The following is a 21,253-nucleotide window of genomic DNA, read 5'->3' as shown; positions in this document are numbered from 1 at the left end:
CCTTCATAGAAGACCTCGTACAATATTATCAAACTATTCCACAAAATTGAAACAGATGGAGCACTACCGAATTCCTTCTATGAAGCCACAATTACTCTTATGCCTAAACCACAAAGACCCAACAAAGAAAGAGAACTTCAGACCAATTTCCTTATGAATATCGATGCAAAAATACTCAATAAAATTCTGGCAAACCGAATCCAAGAGCACATCAAAAATTGGAATCATCCACCATGATCAAGTAGGCTTCATCCCAGGCATGCAGGGATGGTTTAATATCTGGAAAACCATCAGCGGATACATTATATAAAACAAACTGAAAGAACAAAACCACATGATCATTTCATTAGATGCTGAGAAAGCATTTGACAAAATTCAACACCCCTTCATGATAAAAGTCCTGGAAAGAATAGAAATTCAAAGGCCCATACTAAACATAGTAAAGCCATACAGCAAAACCAGTTGCTAACATTAAAACTAAATGGAGAAACTTGAAGCAATCCCACTAAAAATCAGGGACTAGACAAGGCTGCCCTTCTCTCCCTACTTATTCAATATAGTTCTTGAAGTTCTAGCCAGAGCAATCACACAACAAAGGGAGGTCAAGAGGATACAGATCGGAAAAGAAGAAGTCAAAATATCACTATTTGCAGATGATATGATAGTATATTTAAGTGATCCCAAAAGTTCCACCAGAGAACTACTAAAGCTGATAGACAACTTCAGCAAAGTAGCTGGGTATAAAATTAACTCAAATAAATCAGTAGCCTTCCTCTACACAAAAGAGAAACAGGACGAGAAAGAAATTAGGAAAATGACACCTTCATAATAGATCCATTAATATAAAGTACCTCGTGTGACTTAACAAGCAAGGGAAAAGATCTGTACAATAAGAACTTAAGACTCTGAAGAAAAAATTGAAGAAGATCTCAGAAGATGGAAAGATCTCCCATGCTCATGGATTGGCAGGATTAATATATAAAAATGGCCATTCTACCAGCGATCTACAGATTCAGTAATCCCCATCAAAATACCAATCCAATTCTTCAAAGAGTTAGACAGAACAATTTGCAAATTCATCTGGAATAACAAAACCCAGGATAGCTAAAACTATCCTCAACAAAAAGGACTTCAGGGGAATCACTATCCCAGATCTCAAGCAGTATTACAGAGCAATAGTGATAAAAACTGCATGGTATTGGTACAGAGACAGACAGATAGACCAATGGAACAGAATTGAAGACCCAGAAATCAACCCACACACCTATGGGCACTTGATTTTTGACAAAGGAGCAAAAACCATCCAATGGAAAAAAGATAGCATTTTCAGCAAATGGTGCTGGTTCAACTGGAGGTCAACATGTAGAAAATGCAGATGATCCATGCTTATCACCCTGTACAAAGCTTAAGTCCAAGTGGATCAAGGACCTCCACATCAAACCAGATACACTCAAACTAATAGAAAAAACTAGGGAAGCATTTGGAACACATGGGCACTGGAAAAAATTTCCTGAACAAAACACCCATGGCTTATGCTCTAAGATCAAGAATCGACAAATGGGATCTCATAAAACTGCAAAGCTTCTGTAAGGCAAAGGACACTGTGGTTAGGACAAAACGGCAACCAACAGATTGGGAAAAGATCTTTACCAATCCTACAACAGATAGAGGGCTTATATCCAAAATATACAAAGAACTGAAGAAGTTAGACAGCAGGGAGACAAATAACCCTATTAAAAAAATGGGGTTCAGAGCTAAACAAGAGAATTCACAACTGAGAATGCGAATAGCTGAGAAACACCTAAAAGAAATGTTCAACATCGTTAGTCACAAGGGAAATGCAAATCAAAACAACCCTGAGATTTCACCTCACACCAGTGAGAATGGCTAAGATCAAAAACTCAGGTGACAGCAAATGCTGGCGAGGATGTGGAGAAAGGGAAACACTCCTCCATTGTTGGTGGGGGTGCAGACTGCTACAACCATTCTGGAAATCAGTCTGGAGGTTCCTCAGAAAATTGGACATTGAACTGCCTGAGGATCCAGCTATACCTCTCCTGGGCATATACCCAAAAGATGCCCCAACATATAAAAAAGACACGTGCTCCACTATGTTCATCGCAGCCTTATTTATAATAGCCAGAAGCTGGAAAGAACACAGATGCCCTTCAACAGAGGAATGGATACAGAAAATGTGGTACATCTACACAATGGAATATTACTCAGCTATCAAAAACAATGACTTTGTGAAATTCGTAGGCAAATGGTTGGAACTGGAAACTATCATCCTGAGTGAGCTAACCCAATCACAGAAAGACATACATGGTATGTACTCATTGATAAGTGGCTATTAGCCCAAATGCTTGAATTACCCTAGATGCCTAGAACAAATGAAACTCAAGACGGATGATCAAAATGTGAATGCAGATCGCTCCTGAGAGACACAGCCAGAATAGAGCAAATACAGAGGCGTATGCCAGCAGGAAACCACTGAACTGAGAACAGGACCCTGTTGAAGGAATCAGAGAAAGAACTGGAAGAGCTTGAAGGAGCTCGAGACCCCATATGTACAGCAATGCCAACCAACCAGAGCTTCCAGGGACTAAGCCACTACCCAAAGACTATACATGGACTGACCCTGGACTCCTAACCCTCGTGAGGTTGCAATGAATATCCTAGTAAGAGCACCAGTGGAAGGGGAAGCCTGGGTCCTGCTAAGACTGAACCCCTAGTGAACTAGACTGTTGGGGAGAGGGCAGCAATGGGGGAGGGTTGGGAGGGGAACACCATAAGGAAGGGGAGGGGAGGGGGATGTTTGCCTGAGGAAACCGAAAAGGAATAACAATGAAATGTATATAAGAAATACTCAAGTTAATAATAATAAAAAAAAAAAAATATTGCCTTAAATTGTTGTTTTGGATAATAAGTTAGAGAAATTAGTAAATTATCTTTAAAAAAAAAGTCTCTCTCTCTCTCTCTCTCTCTCCTCTCTCTCTCTCTCTGTGTGTGTGTGTGTGTGTGTGTGTGTGTGTGTGTGTGTGTGTAAAAAGAAATTTAAAATAAGATGTTTGGGGCAGGCCAAAGTTTATCCTGTTTGAAATTAGGTTGTGGAAAATTTTCTCCTCTCCAAAAACATTCATGATCATACAAGGCTATGTATACATGACCCATATCTCCTTTCCCTCTACATAAACTTCATTCATTTTTTGCAAACAGCAATTATGTTACCCTTATCATTCTCTTCTTCAGACAGAATAGGCTTAATTATGTTATGGCCTAGTCTCCATTTTGTTTATTATTTGGGTCTGGTTCTTGCAGAGTTCTTCCTGTCTTTTCAAGCCTTAAACCAAACAGAATGATATTTGGTATTTCCAAAAAACAGAGTAGCCAAATAGTTATTTGATAATGTGAAAAAGACATCCAATGGATACACTAAGAACTTGCATCTTAACAAAGAAGTATGAATGCTTTCATTGTTTTTTTTTTTTTTTTTTGTATTCTCTATTAGGACCACACAGAGGCAATTTCTCTTTTTCCTCTTGTTAGTCTATGCCTGAAAATGAGAGTGTTTGGGGCTAAAAGCATTAATGAATTACTCCTAGTATTCACTTACTCCTAGTATACACATTAATGCATTACTCCTAGTAGACACTTTTGCTGCTCTTTTTTATCACTGTCACTTTTCTTGTTCACAGTCATCGTCCATGAAAAAGCATTTGAAGATTACTAATAAAGTATGTCTGCAAGCTGATTGGTTTCTCACTGACTCATTCTACTGGGTTGAGGTTGGTATTCTTTTCTTCCACTTCCACCTACACCATAGAGACTAAAGGGTTTCTCATCATTTCACCTCTAACACCTGCCTTTTCACAGAATCAGTTCACCCCTCCACCCCAAACTGACACACAATTGTTTCCAATTAATTGGCATTGTGTTCCATTCTTTCTAAAAAAAAAAAAAACTTTTCTATTCAACTTCATAGTCACTGCCCTCAGGGGAACACAATACCCTGGCCTTCTGTGAACCAGACTCATTTATCTTTTTTTCTTGTCTATGACACAGAAAAGAAAGGAATCAGAAGGGCAGAAGATATGACCAGTGGTTATTAAATGCCATGTTGTACTATCATGGTCACCGTCTGGTCAACAAGAACCTGAAGAAAACAGATACTATAGACACAAAAACACTGCACTTGATGAGTGTAGTCAGATAACCAAGAAAGGAGGAATGTAGACGTTTATCCTTGTCCTTGTGTCTTCCTTTTCTCCTCTTTTCTTCTAATTCAGGCCCTAGTTTTCCAGTGCTTTTGTAGCATCCGCCCAGCTGCTCAGGTTACAGTTGAAACCTATCTAACTGAAGCATCAATTTATATTTTGGATGTTTCTCCGTCTATTACTTTCTGTATCAATGGTACTTTTACTTCCTGCCCAATGCCTTTAAATCAACCCCAGAAGGTAGCTCATATTGAGATAACATAATTAAACGACAAAGACTAGGCAACATTCTGTTTACTGAGTATGGCAAAAAGAGACTTTCCATCTTTTTCACTACAAAATAGAATACTTTGATACACCGTGTAGGGACAATTTCTAGGGATAGATTTGAGGCCTTCCCCTGTACCTGTTAAATCATATCCCATATATGGAAGCCAGAATTTCTAGAGCTTTGGATACACTCCCTTTTCTTTCCCTTTTATTCATATCTATCGAACTCCCCCTGTCAGTGACAAGAAAAGACCTCTATAGTTTATCAAATATTGCCTGGGGACATCTCTCTTCTTCCCCTTCACTAATAATGTGATTTTCCATGTTTGGCACATGCTTAAGTGTCTGAACAAAGAGGCTCATGTTATTAATTATGTATACATACTGAAGCGCCTCTGCACTAGGCTCCTTTTCCCAAAAGAACAAGTAAACCAGTAAAAGGATCATGTTGGTTAGCACTTAGGGCCAAATGGACATTTTGGGTTCTGCTCCATTTTCAATACCACCCTCCCAGCAATACCCAATTAGTGTGCAGTGCAAGCAAAGGCCAAATGCAGCTATGCCTCTTCAGACCTCTGCACCGCCCTCGTAGAGATCCACTCACCACCACACTAATCAAATCATTAGGCTGCACTCTGCAAGTTACATACATGCTAGGGCTGGCACTTTAAAATGTTAATGCCGTGGATAAATCCAAACCCATTTGAAAACTGCTTGGATGCACAATTGAAAGCACTAAAGTTCAGAGCACGTTTAATTATTTCCCATAAACATAATTCTGAAAGCTTTCTTTGTTTATTCGAAAAGAAAGAAAATCTATTTTCTCTCTGCTGTTATTAACTCAAATAACGAATGGGGAACTTTTTTTAATTTGATATATTTTTTATCTCACCTTGGATTTTTCTAGCTCGAGATATGGTTTATTTAGCACTAGTCACAGAAACTTGAAAATATAAAAGTCACGCAAATCATTCAAACAGGATTTTTGAAGGAAAAACATTTGATATCAATATGCACAACAATTTCTCTTTGGTGATGAGTTAAATAGGCTTATTTTATAGACTGTCACCCAATGCTTTTAAATTTCCTTCTATTTTTACACTTGCCATGAATCACTATTAGCTCTCCATCTCCCTTTCTGTCTCTAGGTCTCTTTTCTCCCTCAGGCTCACACCTACACATTCATTCACAGTCCACAGTGTTGGAAACTAAATGATCATTCTTTGCTGTTGCTGTGGCCAAGGCTTCTGGTTCTTCTGAGTCATAAGGAAGCAGCTAGAGGTGTTACAATCCTTTCTGCCCATCTGTCTAATTACTGAGCAAACACTACACCAGAAAATGCAATAAATAATCACACAAAAGAAGCAGAAACTATCAATTATCTTCTGATAGAGCAAGCAAGTATGCATGGATTGTGGAGCATGTTTCCTTTGGATTTTAACCGATATTTGTAATTAAATGATTGGGTTGTTTTTTTTTAAAGCCAACCAATAGTTTGTACCTGAGATGTGCAGTGCATTTTGCAGCCGCATTTCCTAGCACCCAGAAAAATGGAATGATATATTGCTGCAGTAAAAATGAAAATGCTAATGCACATATGAGTAATGTTTTTCTCCTCTGAACAGTATATACTAACTCCGGCTCTGTGGAATCATTTACTGATGCATGCACTGATTTAACTCCAAATATCCTTTAAAATTAACAACCTATTTAACATTCTTGCAAAAGATTATGGTCAGGAAAGCAAATGGTATTGTCTCCCTTGAAGAAATATCCCAGTAACCCCTCCACTACCTTAGATTTATAATCAAAATTAGAAATCAAGTCTAAGCTCTTATTTGACAATAATTGACAAAACACACATACTCTGTGGCTCAATTTTTCATCCCAATCAGCTCAGCATGTACATAAACACACAGCCCCTGAGCTTCACTATTTGTTTAATGGATGAGATTCAAGCTTTTGGTTTAGTTGGAGGCTTTGTGTATTCAGCCTGGCATAAATTGCTATAGTTTTAGAAAGAACAGTTGTTTTGGGGGCAGATATAATCTTTAATTGGCTTCTAGATTTTTACTTATTGTTTCCATAGCTGTAATTCCTGGGATGATTAAAAAGTTGACTCTGAAGTGAGACATGAAAAGACCCCAGAGGAAAAGAGTAGATTGAAAATACTGGATTGAAGACAGTGACACCAAATTCCCTTCTAAGCCTTTTATCCTTTCTTCTACTTGCAGAGTAATAGAAATCACTTAGCTGTGCTGTGACTACTACTACACACCATATAAAACTGGCCAAAGGAAAAGTGGCCCACATCTTAATTATAGTTTTAAATAATCTAATCTGCATTATGAGATCAATAAATAGTTGTTGATAAGAGTCTAAATTTTCAAAAGAAATCACAAGCTCTAAACTGAATTCTCACACTGCCTTTTGCCCTTATGGCTTTGTCTTCTCGGATTACAAATACAGTCTACTCCCTGGAGCTGAAAAAAATCAACAGTTCATACTTGTGAAGCAGTAAACACAAAAGGACCTAAGGATAAAGCAATCCACAAACCAGAATCCTTTGTTTTCTAATGTACCTAAAAGCTCAGTTTACTGTAACTAGATGTGAAAGTATAAAGAGGTAGATAAAGCAGTTCATTATTCATCACTTAAGGCAGTCACAAAAAGGACACATTTTCATTAACGGTGGGTTGAATTATTAGAAAACCTGAGCCACTCAATCCATATTCAGTGCTTGCTCTGTTCTGCTCTGCTAAAAGTGAATACTGTGGAGGTGGGAGATTGCTGTTAAATAAGATTCCAATTGAGAGCTTATTTTTCAGAGCCCAAACCAAGAACTCAAACCTTCAAAGGCAGTTAATTTTGATCATCTTTTTAGACATATTATTTGAGTTTATCCTAGAGTTTCAGATGTCTTTAAACTGTGCCTTAACAATAGCTTTTAATAATTTTGAACCAGTAAGTCATTCCCTTATACTTTTACAGAATGCATTGCCCCTTAGTATGGTTTTTGTGATATTTAATATTGATTATTAACCTGATAGAATATGAGGCCACCTATGAAATATGTCTTTGGGTGTATACATGAGGTATTTTTTGTAGATTGTATTTATCAATATAGGAAGACCCACATTAAATGTGAATGGCATCATACCCTGACTCACTCCCTAGACTAAATAAATGGAAGACAGTGAATTACATAAGAACATTTGTCTTTTTTTGTTTTAGTATAGAATAGAGTTTATTCAGGGCATGGAGAGGGGAGTGAAGAGGGTAAAGGAGGGTAGAGAGGGGAGAAGGAGAGAGAGAGAGAGAGAGAGAGAGAGAGAGAGAGAGAGAGAGAGAGAGAGAGTTCAGAAGTAGAGGAATAGAGGTCAGCCATGAGCATGTGGAGAGGGGGGGGAAGGAAATGGAAAGAGAAGGGGGGAAGTGGGTGAGGGATAGAGTGGGAGCAAGAAGGGAAGAGCATGAGTAAGAGTATGAACATTTTTCTTGATCTGATTCCTGATTATGGACCAAATGGGCCTAGCTCTTCATTTGCCTGTCATCATGACCTATCTGCCACGATGGACTACACCTTAAATTGTGAGCCAACAACTTTCACTATGTCAGAAAAGTATGCTATGCAAACTGAAAGTGGGGAAGACATTGTTTGTCTTATTCATTTGTAAACACTATGAACTATAACACCTACCTACAAAAAGATATGCTCACATGTGCAGTAGTGGCATGACTGCAATGAGGGTAGCAAACCACTCTGTGATTGAATTCGCAGCTTGTTCCTCATTAGAAAACCCATATATTTTACTGTAAAAATTGGTCCAATTCCCATGCCTAGGGAGGTCCCCTGAGTAGGAATCTGTCTATGTATTTTAGCTAAATTGACATAGCATCAAACTGGCTTCGTGAAATTTATATTTATACCAATAAACAAATGGTACTCTTAGGCCTATTCAGAGAAGCCTCTCTTTGCTGTGAACAGCAGCTAAAGAAGTGATCAAGGACTATCAAAGATGCTCAAAATAAGTGATGGTTGACAATACACCATTCTCTGTAAGGCTCAGGGAACGTTGCAGAATGTGAGGGCCAGATGAAATGGAGAAAGACTGTGAAAAGCCATCCACTAAACATGATACAGCCATCGTAATCATGAACTCAGAGCAACTGAAGTTCCTGGCACCTGACCTGCATGAGACTAGCCTTGCCAACACAGTCAGTCATGGATTGAGGAAAGGTTCACTGGCCTCTATCACTCCCTGATGAACTATTGGACACTGATAAATTCTGGGAGAGGGGAGCAATTTTCTTCTGTTGTGTACTTACAGGTGAGCTGATCAGGCTCCAGTGGATAGTTGCAAACTCATGGTCATGCATATGATACTGATACTGGTCAAATTCAGTAACTCATTAATAAAACATAAGTAAATGAATGCATAAAAGAGATTAATAGGGAAGAAGATGAATGGAAAGAGGAGGGATGGAAATGCGAGAGGGAGGAATGAGTGCAATCAGAATGCACTATACACATGCATAAATGTATAAAAGACTAAATTTCAAATAATAAAATGAAATGTGGGCCTAGAGAAATGGCTCAGCAGTTAAATACCCTTGTAAGGTGTGTCTAGCTAGCTTGTGACTACTACTCGTACTAGATGGTACAGTAGATCTAGTGCCATCTTCTGGCCTCCAAAGGCATACACACACAGATTCTCTCTCTCTCTCTCTCTCTCTCTCTCTCTCTCTCTCTCTCTCTCTCTCACACACACACACACACACACACACACACACACACATATGCATGCATGCATACAAAAGAGAGACAAATAGAACAACAGAGAAAATAATAATAAAATTAAATTTAAAAGAATAAAAAACATGAGCTAAAATAAATACATCTTCCCTATATAATTGTAGTCGGGTATTGTCACAATGAGACGCTGATACAGCATTATTGCTTTCCACCTATCCAGTTTCTGTTTTCATAGTTTTCATATCTTTTCCTCATTTCCACAGTATATCTACTTTAATATCTTCTCAATATATTCTCATTGGAGTCTCTTTGGAATCTATTTTACAAAGTCTAACAGTTTACAATGCATCATTTTCTTTTTTGAATAATTATTCTTACTATAATTTCTTCAAGACCTTTGGAAGCACCAGTTCCATGCAGTCGAGGTAACTTATTGTTTGAATTCAGAACTTACCCCAGTTCTTACTATTATGAGAAGAAATAATAGTTGTGAAGAAAATATCAATATAAGGTTCTTTATCTTTTATTCTTGGTAATTAGAGTATTAACTCATCAGTTAATAAACTCTTACCTCTATTTCTTAAAGACCATCATTATAGGAATCTTATAGTTATCCATCCACTTTCCAAAATAGCACCTATCTCTTAATGTAGTTTTTTTCTTACTCTTAAAGTCTTATTATTATTTTAATCTAGTTTATTATGTGTAATTTAAAGCTATGGTTTACAACTTGAGAGTTTTATAACACATTCACTTTCTCGCTCAATCTTCCCAAATAGCTTTGAAATAATTAATTTAAAATAAAACAAAGATAAAATGTCCTACGACTTACCAAAAATTTTCTTTGAACAAGTTTTGACTGAACCTTTCATTATGAAGAAGTTGATATATATTAAATATTATTTTTGTCACTTTTGTAAAAGAGTAATATACTATATTCCCTGTGTCATAACTCATAATCTCTTATTTAGAACAGGAGCTAAGATAAAATGAACTAGCTATATGCTTTTGTTATTCTCCTATGCTTTTCCTCATGTTTTTCATTTCTTGGTGTAATTCTCAATCACTAATAATACTAATAATAACCATCCCCTAAATATACACATCCTACAGTTCAACTGATTTGGGTCAGCTGTTCTCAACAGTAAGGCAATTATACTATTATACCCTTTCCTGTGTGGTCTCCATTTCATGGAGTTTAAAGGTTGGAGGGTTGGCAGATTAACCAGTATCCTAAAACACATAATCCTCTCTAAGGTTTATATAAAGCCATAGAAGATGAGGACTTAAGCAATGATCTGTTTCAAGAGGCAGATATTTTGTTAATCTGACGACAATGCAATGATAATAAGACTTGAGTTCTTCATCATGGAATAGTTGCAATTTTGTTACTTGTATAATGCTTTGACAACTCCATGAAAGAGTTTGTTGAGAACTAAAAGCATTCTAAAGAATTTTTTTTTTAAAAAAAGGAATTACTCTGGTTTAAGATCTAGTTTCTCTAAGTAATTTAAAGATTATACCTAAAAGTGAGACTTGATTGTCTAGCCTGAAACCTACTAATATGTGTTGCTCATCGCACTAGTTGACATGATGGATATCATAGTACCATCTTCAAGGAATGTCAATGGAGGCTGGAGAGATGGCTCAGTGGTTAAGAGCACTGACTGCTCTTCCAGAGGTCCTGGGTTCAAATGCTAGCAACCACATGGTGGCTCACAACCATCTGTAATGGGATCGGATGCCCTCTTCTGGTGTGTCTGAAGACAGCTGCAGTGTACTCACATATAATAAATAAATCTTTAAAAAAGAGAAGAAGAAATGTCAATGAATTCACCTTAAAGTACATGCAATGTCAGCCTTAACTATGTAGGACTTTGTCTAAAAGAATCAGAGCAACAACACAAAACAACAAGCTCCACTATCCAAAAGTATCCTAATAATAATATCTCTGTTAATATATACTCACTGGTGCAATAAATAATATAGGGAACAACAAACCCTATCTGATTGGGTTTAAGTCAGTCCACAAACGAAATCAGACCTGGCACTATTATCAGGTCCAAGAAAATGTGAGTAGTTAGACAAAAGACCCTAAGTAGGGAGAACATACTAATATTATTCTACTAAACAAACAGAGCACAAAACCAACTCTTAGTGACTTATTCCTCTATCCACAAATTAGTGCATCTCTCAACCCTTGTCTGTAAAACTTCATCTTGCTGTAGATGGCCATTAATGCAGAGACCCACAAATGTTCAATGTTCAGACAGTAGAGACAGCAGAATGCTCAGCCTGAAATGGAACATGTACATCACATATGATGACTATGATCAAAATACATTATAGGAAATGCTCAACGAGTTGATATAACATTGTATAAAAACAAACAAATACACTAGAAAGTACCTTATCAAATTCTACCAGGTACACATTTAACATCTAACAAAAAAATTCTAGAAATACTCAAGCTGTGGCAAATTTACACATGATGAAAGAGGCCAATTTTAAATTAGTCGAAATAGATATTTATGTATTTGATGTGGTTCCAAAAGGAATTGAGAAAGGCTACATATCATAAACTGCCTCCTTCACTAATGGACTTCACTTCATTAATTTTATGGACTTATTTGTGTTAATATTTTATGTGGATGCATGTTTTGTTTGCAGGTATGTATGTATACTATGTTCATGTCTAGTCCCTGAGAAGGCTGGAAAAGATCATTGGAAAGCATGGGGTGGAGTTACTGATAGCCAGGAGTCACCATATAGTGATGGGAACTGAAGCTTGGTCCTCTGAAAAGGTAACAAGTGTTCTTAACTTCTGAGTCATCTCTTCAGCCCTTTTGTAGCTTTCTTAATTCAAGGATTTCTAAGTTTGTGGGTTTAGCACTTTTCTCTTTTCCAGATTAAAATATAATTATTTCTTAGGATGTCTAATGACTAATATTTCTGCAATCATCAGTTATTTATACTTCAGTAATGTATTTGCTATATTTGCAAATATGGTCTTCATTAAAAGTGCTACAATCTATATTTGCAAATATGGTCTTCATTAAAAGTGCTACAATCTATATTTGCAAATATGGCAAAACTACCACATAAGAGGGTATTAAAATAAAAGAGGCAGGAAAGGAACTTTCCTAACTTCACATATCATAAGTTAATCTTGCCAGTAAACATGATGACATATGAGGCAAAAATCTTGTAAAAGCAGAATAAAGGGGAAGTAATAACATGAATGCAATAAATGAAGAACTCTGGTACTTGCAAAGTGGAAGAACAAATTTGACACTTAGCAAGATTGGGGTCCTTTCATTGCACCAATTTCTTGTGACACTTTTAAGAGGGACACGAGGAGGCTCAAGGTTAAATTTTCCTATTCCAAAAATACTAAAGCCAATTTGGAAATTTGTCCAAATTTTTCAAGTTTTCTTCAGTTGAATATCTAGATATAAGAAAAGAAAAGAGAAGCATGCAGAAGCATCAGATTGCTAATAACAAAATACCGTATGGCTCACATGAAAGCTGTAATTCAAACAATGGTTTTTCACATGAAGACAGAGAGGTCATTCAGACTAAAAATTAAAATTGCTTCCAAACTGTCACACTTGAAGCAAACCTTTTAGAGCAAGTATGATTATAATCTATGTAATAGTGTTGGGAAAATAACTACCTCTATACCTCCAAAATGGAGAGTAGAAATGGCCTGTGGTTTCCTTGATTATACTGTAACAACCTAATAGCAAAATCGGCCTTGAAAGTTGAGTTTCACTGTTCTGAGTTATACTGGTTTAGCAAAGGTTTTTAACGTAATGCTACAGTGAATTCTTTTAAGGCTAAAAGGAACTTGCTAAGAGGCACTGAAGAATTTGATGATAATTTAGGATAGTGATGGTCATTAAATATGGTCTTTAAAAACAGCATTAAGAGTGAACTTCTGGGTAAGTTATGGCCTGAGAACTACCTCCATGTGACCCAGTTAAAAAGAGCCAGAACAAGAACAAAGAAGCCACATTTCAGAGAGACAAAGATAGAGAAGTGAAATTCACAAAGGCGGGTATAGGACAACCAAAAAGGGTCTAGAAGGTGGCAGCTGATATGTTAAAAAGGAGCTAAGCTACCCATAGCTCCAGCAGCCCAGTTCCCTAATAGAGGAAGGGGAAGGGGAAGAACGTCCAAAAGGCGAGCGAGCCTCCTGAGAAAAGACTTACAGCCCTAACCTCAGCACAAGCCCACACAAGCCTGAAATCCAGCTGCAGGTTTTGGTGAAGCTGATTTCCCCCAGTGAACGCAGCAGTGGGGAAGAATCTCCTATGGATTTGACTCAGTGCAGCTGCCAGGCAGCATCTTGAGAGTGATCTTTGTGTTTAAAACTAAGCTACTCTGGGGGCCAGAGAACAAGGAATAACCTTAAGTCAGAGAGCTTGAATTTAAATTACCATGGCCCCTGACAGTTTTCATATTCCAAGACAACAGAAAAAAAGCTGCTACAACACTTGCTGTTTTTAACCCTTGCACACCCTATATTTTTCCTTTTTGCTAGGATTTTAGCAGCATTTTTATTTTGAAAAATTGACATTATAATCTAATTACATAATTTGATCCTTTCCTTTCCTCTCCCTACACAAATATCCTTCCTTGTTCCCTTTCAGATTCATGGCTTCTTGTTTCATAAACTGTTGTTTTATATCTATGTCTATATCTATATCTATATGTGTGTGTGTCTGTTTGTTTGTGTGTGTGTGCATGCCTACACATATATATTACTAAATACATAAAGATAACCGGATATTTAATTTTTCATAGTTTTTAAAAAATATTTATGGCTTTTAATTATTAAGAAATCATTTTTCTCTCTTCTTTTCCATTTTTAATTTGTTCTGTGTTTTCCATTTCCCCTCTCACTACTATATTTTCAGTGGCACTTGGGCTTTATTTTTTTTAAAAGACATGTATTATGTTTTATATTAATTTAATTTGCTTTGAACTTTCTCATAGTGATAATTTAAAAATTATAAAACAGTATTACTTTGTTCATTATTATTAAAAGATATTTGAGCAGATTAGTCAATTTTTACTTCTCTGAAATATATAACAGAACAGAAAGATAATCTCTGGGGGCCAGAGAACAAGGAATAACCTCAAGTCAGAGAGCTTGAATTTAGATATATATACATATATGAGAATATAAATAAGAACAGAAAGATAATCTCTTCTTTACATAACCATTGCTACCATGTTGTCATATCTAAAAGGACATGGTCAGAGTGCTATCTGCATTAAAACACTAGTAGAACCTATTCTTCTGCTCTCCTTAAGGATGTATGTATACTTTTTCCCAAATAAATTTGTACTTTAATAATTCCATACACATATTTAATGTTTTGTGATTATATTCTCCACTCATCCTCTAATCTCTCTCCAACCTATGTCAGGAGAAAGCCAGCCAAGAGCAAGTATACATTCATTCATTCTCACTCTTTTCCTACTTGTATGGCCTACTGCTATCCCCTGTACAAACACACACTTAAATCTAGGATGCACATATAATCAGAGACATGCAGTATTTGTCTTTCTGTTCCATGCAAGTAGAAAAGGGACTATGAGATAGGAAGAGGAGCCCTTAAGGGAGGGGTGTAGTTGGAAAGTTAAAACAATACAATTCATGTGAAATGAAATTTTTGAAAAGAGACTTATTTGGGAGAGACAGGTTACTAGCAAGAAGGGGCACAGAGAGGACTGAGTGGGAGAAAAATGAGCTAACAAGTATGGACAAATGTGTGAAAAATGCTGTCTAGTATCATTTTAAATGCTAACTTGAAAAGAAGTTATTTAAAAAAAAAAAATGACTAAACTACTAACATTTTGAACAGTAAAAATCCTATATGCTATTATAAAAAGCTAAAGATGTTTTATTTTCCAGATGTAGGATAATTAAAGTGTATATTTTAAAAATAAATGTGGTTATTCTTACAAAGTATTGGGCCAAAATAAATAGTAACAAGATTTAAGCAGCCAATAAAGAGAAATTGGCATATAAGATACAAAAGGTTGATATAAAAGACAAGAATTCACTGTATCGGCTTCCTCAAGAATCAGCTTCAAATAGAGATAATTCTATGAATATGTTTGATTATAATTATAATTAGAACTGAGAAAGCACTGTAACAACAAATCAATAAAGTCTGGCCAAGTGACAAAGAATTTGTCCATTAAGTAAAACCTCTAAACAATAAGTATTCGTATGTGTCTATTAAATGTAGTAAGTCAATTTCAAATCACACTTTCACAGGCTGCAAAGTAGGTTTAAAAAATCATCTCTGCTAGTCATGACAACTACTCATCTATAGTTGGTTTCCCATAGAAGAAGAAGTATGCCAGAGGTCACAGGGACAGAGCCAGCACATGAAACCAGAGCCTGACCATCAGTCTCCAAGTCTCTTTCATTTTGTTCTACAATTTTCTTGTAATAATTATATTTTCAAAAGTTTCTCATAAAACAATTAGTATATATATCTTTGGCCCAAAGAGAATTATCAAGTATCAATTTAAAAACTATAAAGTATTCAGACATTTGGATATCGATCATGTTCTAGAAACAATAGGTAGTATTTAAAGATACCATTTCATGTTATCAGGAGCTTTCTACTAAAAACATCACTGTAACAATATTAGACAAGTGATTCCACATCTTAAAGAATTTATAACATATCAGTATAAGGGGTTTTGATTATTTTATGTTTTAATTTCTCTAAAAATAGCACAAACTAAATATTGATAAATTTCTCACATTTAAATGAAAAATAATACACCTTTTGAGGAAATAATGTATTATTTAATATTATATTTAGGTTCTAATAGAGGTGAAAGCCTTCCATTCTCATCAAAAATTCAGGGAAGGTTTGAGTTTAGCTCAGTGGTAGGCTTGCCTAGGAAGCGCAAGGCCCTGGGTTAGGTCCCCAACTCGAAAAAAAAAAAAAAAAATTCAGGAAAACCAGGACTCAATAAAAAAAAATCTACACTGGGGCTGAAGACATGGCTCAGATGTTAAGAGCATTGACTGCTCTTTCAGAGGACCTGGGTTCAATTCCCAGCACCTACATGACAGCTAGTAACAATTCTACGTCCTCTTGTGGTGTCTGTGGGCACCAGGAACTTATATATGTATGTAAAACACTTATACATATAAGAAATTTTTTCAAAAAATCCATTCTTCAATGAAATTTATGACTTTAAATGAATAACTTCACATCTATAAGCTTTACTTCTGCTTGCTATAAAATAAGAATCATAATGGTAAACAAGTTATAGGTTATATGAAAATATATTGCATGCAATATAGCATTTTCTAAGTGTATATATTATTTATACAATAAATTTCATTGTGAAGTTTTCATACCTGTACATAATCTAGTTAATACTCATCCCATTACCATTTCTTACCCCCTTGCTATTTTTATCACTTTCCCAATTCCTAATAATCTCTGTTTAATTTTTAGCATTTATTGTTTATGTGTCTGTGTGTGTATGTGTGTGTGTTTTTGTATTAGGTATATATGCATATATAGGGTATGTATACATATATATTCATGCATATACACCCAAATATATATGTATATATGTCCATATATATATACACACATCCAATATATACATGTATACATGTATGTATGTATATACATCTCAGGTCCATTTGAGAGAAAATATTTAATTATGAGATTTGTCTATTTTCTCCAAATGACATATTTATTAGAGAAAGTGGGGTGTTGAAATCACTGAATATTATTGAGTTTGTGTTAATTTATGCTTTTAATTTTATTATAATGTTTTTTTATGAAGTTGGGTATACTAGAGTTTGAAGCAAATATGTTAAGTATTGTGGTATTTTCCTGATTAATTGATTTCTTGTTAATAGTGACATGCTCTTTGTCTCTGATTAGATTTACATGGAAATCATTTTCTCAGATATTTGCATGGCAATTTCTGCTTGTTTCTTGATCCCTTTACCTTGCAATATTTTTTTTTTCATTCTTTCATTTTAAGGTAGAGCCTATCTTTAAAGCCAAATTTCTCAAAAAAAAGCATTCATATTCCTTAACTGTTGGGGAATTGTAAATAAAATTGTTTTTTTGAGAATTCATTCTTCCGCAGGCAGAAAGGCAAACATCAACAAACCAACTGACAAGTGCTAGGGAAGATGTGGACAAAACTGTTGGTATGATTCAAAATGGTCCAGCCATACTGAAAATCAGTGTGGAGAGCTCTCCAAAACCTACTGTAACTCTAATGTATGATCCAACTCCTCAGGATATCCCCAAAGGACTCAGCATCCTATTCTGCAGATGCTTTCTCAGCAATGTCAGAAAATGTAAACAATGTAAATGTCTTATAATAGATGAATGGATAATAAAAGTTGTTACATATATACAACATACTATCCGAATTCCCCACCATGTCACAGGAACACATGCTCCAAAATGTTCACAGACGCCTTATTTGTAATAGCCAGAAGCTGCAAACAACCCTCAACCAAATAATGGATACAGAAAATGTGGTTCATGTACACAATGGAATACTACTCAGCCATGAAGAATGAGGACATCATGAGTTTTGCAGGCAAATGGATGGAACTAGAAAATATCCTGAGTAAGGTAACCCATACCCAAAGGGACGTCCATGGTATGTACTCACTAATAAGTGAATATTACCCAAAAAGAACAGAATGCCTAGAATAACCCACAGAACTTTAGAAGTTTAATCAACAGAAAGGTTCAAGTGAGGATGCTTCAATCTCACTTAGAGGTGGGAAGAAAATAATCAAGGGAGGCAGAGGGAGGTACCTGGGTACGAGAGAGGAGGGGAGGAGAAAGAGGGAAGAGGATCAGGTATGGGATGGGAGACAGGAGAGAAGCCCAGAGGGCCGGAAGAATGAATGGGAATATGCAGCCTTGGGGACCTCCAGAATGTACCATAGACCTCGAAGTGAGAGAGTCTCAGGACTTAATGAGAGGGACCCTTGATGAAATGCCCAACACTGGGGAGAAGGAACTCAAAGAGTCAGTCTCCAGTAGATAGACATGGCATCAAGTGGAGGGATGGGGTTACCAACCCACAGTCAAAGTTTCTGACCCAGAATTGTTCCTGTCTAAAAGAACTGCAGGAATAAAAACGGAGAAGAGACCGAGGGAAAGGCATTCCAGTGACCAGCTCAAGGGGAGGCACCAAGACACTATTATTGATGTTATGATGTGTTTACAGTAGGAGCCTAGCATGGCTGTCCTCTGAAAGGCCCAACCAGCAGCTGACTGAGACAGATGCAGATACTTACACCCAACCATTGGACTGAAGTCGGTTACCCCTGTGGTTGAATTAGGGAAAGGATGGAGGAAGCTGAAGGGGAGGGCGACCCCATAGGAAGAGCAGCAGTCTCATCTAACCCAGACCCCTGGAAGCTAGCAGACACTGAGCCACCAATAATAATAATAAGCTTCAGTAGAAATACAGAATGGAGACAACTGCAGAGACCTTAGCACCTCTAGAGAATAAAACCTTACTCAACAGGACTACTAAAAGCAGCAGATCGAACGCCAAACCTAATTTCCACAAATTAGAAGCCGGTCAAGAAAATGCCTCTGGGATCTTCTCAAGTTAAAATAAACAAGAGAGCATACCCTCTTCAGTAGTGCTGTATTGCCAAGAAATTTGCTATAGTAACTGTTCTGACATGACTCGTGACAACTAACCTATATGAAGAAGCCCATGCGGTATGACATAACGTCCTGCAATTTATCAAGGAAATGTGCATACAAAGAGAGAGCACATCATTCAATCACGTGGGTGGGAACACCCATGCATTATACACAGGCTCACTAACGATTTTTTAAAAATATCTGATTGATGTGGCAGCTTAGAAACCAATTGTATCCTTGTAGCTTCAAGTTGCAAAAATCAATTTTATACTGATTTAACAGATTGCTTTGGCGTGGGAGAAACAGAGCAATCAATGGTGATGTCAGCAGCCTCTTTGTCATGCAGGCCTAAAGGAGTTGGCTATAATCAGTCTGGAACAAGGAGCAGCCACTGCTGCCAATATTAGCAATGGATGTTCAGTTTCTCTGGTGCTGAAACAATCTCATATAAACAAAGGAAAGAAACCTTTGGGGTTTAAAATAAAACTAAAAATAAGGTATATATGCTGAAAACAGGAGAGACTTATAGCAAGAGTATGACCTGTGTTTATTTTTTTCAAATATCGTAGAAAAGTGAGTTTGAATTGTTATGGAGTCCTCAAAGGGCAATGTCAGAGCTGATGGTAGGTGCTAGAGGAATATCGTGCAAAGAAGAAAATTTCAATAATTAGTATTTGGAGGCGGGGCTTGTGTATAATAATAACAAGTAGAAAGGAAAGGGAGGAGGAAACTATTTTTACCCCAAGTCCTTGGCAAAACTCATTCACTGTATTTGTAACACATTAATAAATGGGGAAGAAAATAGAAGTATTTATCCATTCAGAAACTTGTCTATATTGGGATCACTTGGTATATACTATTTCTGAAGGTTTTGTAAAAATGAGGAATGCCAGTCTAATTGTTCAAGAATAACAGAGCTGGCTAGATGTTCCTTTCCTTCCACTTTCTTCCCAAAGCACAGCTTCCTATCACTGCACTGAATTTACAGAGGTTTTCTTCTGAGAACCCTAAGTCATGTTGGATTTGGGATCGCATTTTTTTATTTTCTATGATGTACCTACAGGAAAGTTTGTAAATAGTGGAAGGAAAAAGGAGACCTGATTATTTTTTTTATAAACATTTAAACTTTATGTCACCCATGCAGGTAATCATAGGAAGCTAATAAAAGACAGCCTTAGAATTCAACTCATGTGCATATGTGACATGTCATTGAAAATACACATATATTTTTCATAGCTTCCCCCCCCTCAGATCATGTTACCTTCTGCAGCGTATCCAATCAGAATAAGTAACTATCTGAAAAAGAACTTACACGGAAATATTCTTGTTGACTTATTTGACTCTATGAACTTGGAAGATCACATGAGTTCCAAAACCCACTAATGTTAATTTCTGAAAAGAAAGTCAAAGTCCAATGTAATTTTATCTATTTAGGAACAACTGAATGTCTATCACACGAAAGGCACCATAATGAATATATTAAAGATGCCAGCCATGCTTTCTTGCTTGAAGCAGCCCTTACTCTAATAGTAGGGCTGAGACATGCTGGCACACAAATAACAATGGAGCAAGAGACTGGAGACAGAGAGGAGGCTATTAAAATACTGCAGCAACCCTTTTATTTTTAAAAATCTAACTGAAACATGAACTAGCATGGCTAGCAATAGAATTAGAAAAGAATAAGCAAATATGAAAGCTGTTTCAGAAATAGACCTGGCAACTAATTTTACATGATAGATAAGAAAAGAAAGTTAAAGATGTCTTCCAAGTTCCCTGTTTGGGTAACATGGGGAATGATATTGATAGAAATAAATAGTTCAAGAGGAGGGATGGATTCATTAGAGGAATGGAGGACTTTGGTTCAAAGTATGATCTAACAGAAATTATCTATGTATATATTCCTTCAAAGCAGTGATCTTTAATTATTTTATGTTGGCCACAAACTTTGGGTGTGAGTACTTTTAATTGGTATGCTGATCATATTAACGTATCAATCTAATTAAAAATCCAAAAATGTAAAGAGTGAGTTAAAAGTGACTAGACGTGCCATACTAGTTTCATTGCCATACTTCAATAGATCGTTGTGCATAACCCCTGTAGTGTAGGAGACAACATAACTGTACAAACTCTTTCAAATTTGATATATAAGATATATTGATTTTTCCTAACCCAAATTAATAAGAAATTCATATCATAGGAAATAGAATACTTTGCTATATAATAAATGTATGTATATTTGTGCATATTTGTATTAAAATTCCCAATATTACCTTAATAATGTCTTGCCATCACTTGGAAAGATAACGAGAATCTGATCAACT

The sequence above is a fragment of the Rattus rattus genome, chromosome X (assembly GCF_011064425.1).
Source record: "Rattus rattus isolate New Zealand chromosome X, Rrattus_CSIRO_v1, whole genome shotgun sequence".
NCBI lineage: Eukaryota > Metazoa > Chordata > Mammalia > Rodentia > Muridae > Rattus > Rattus rattus.
Note: the sequence above shows the minus strand (reverse complement) of the source record.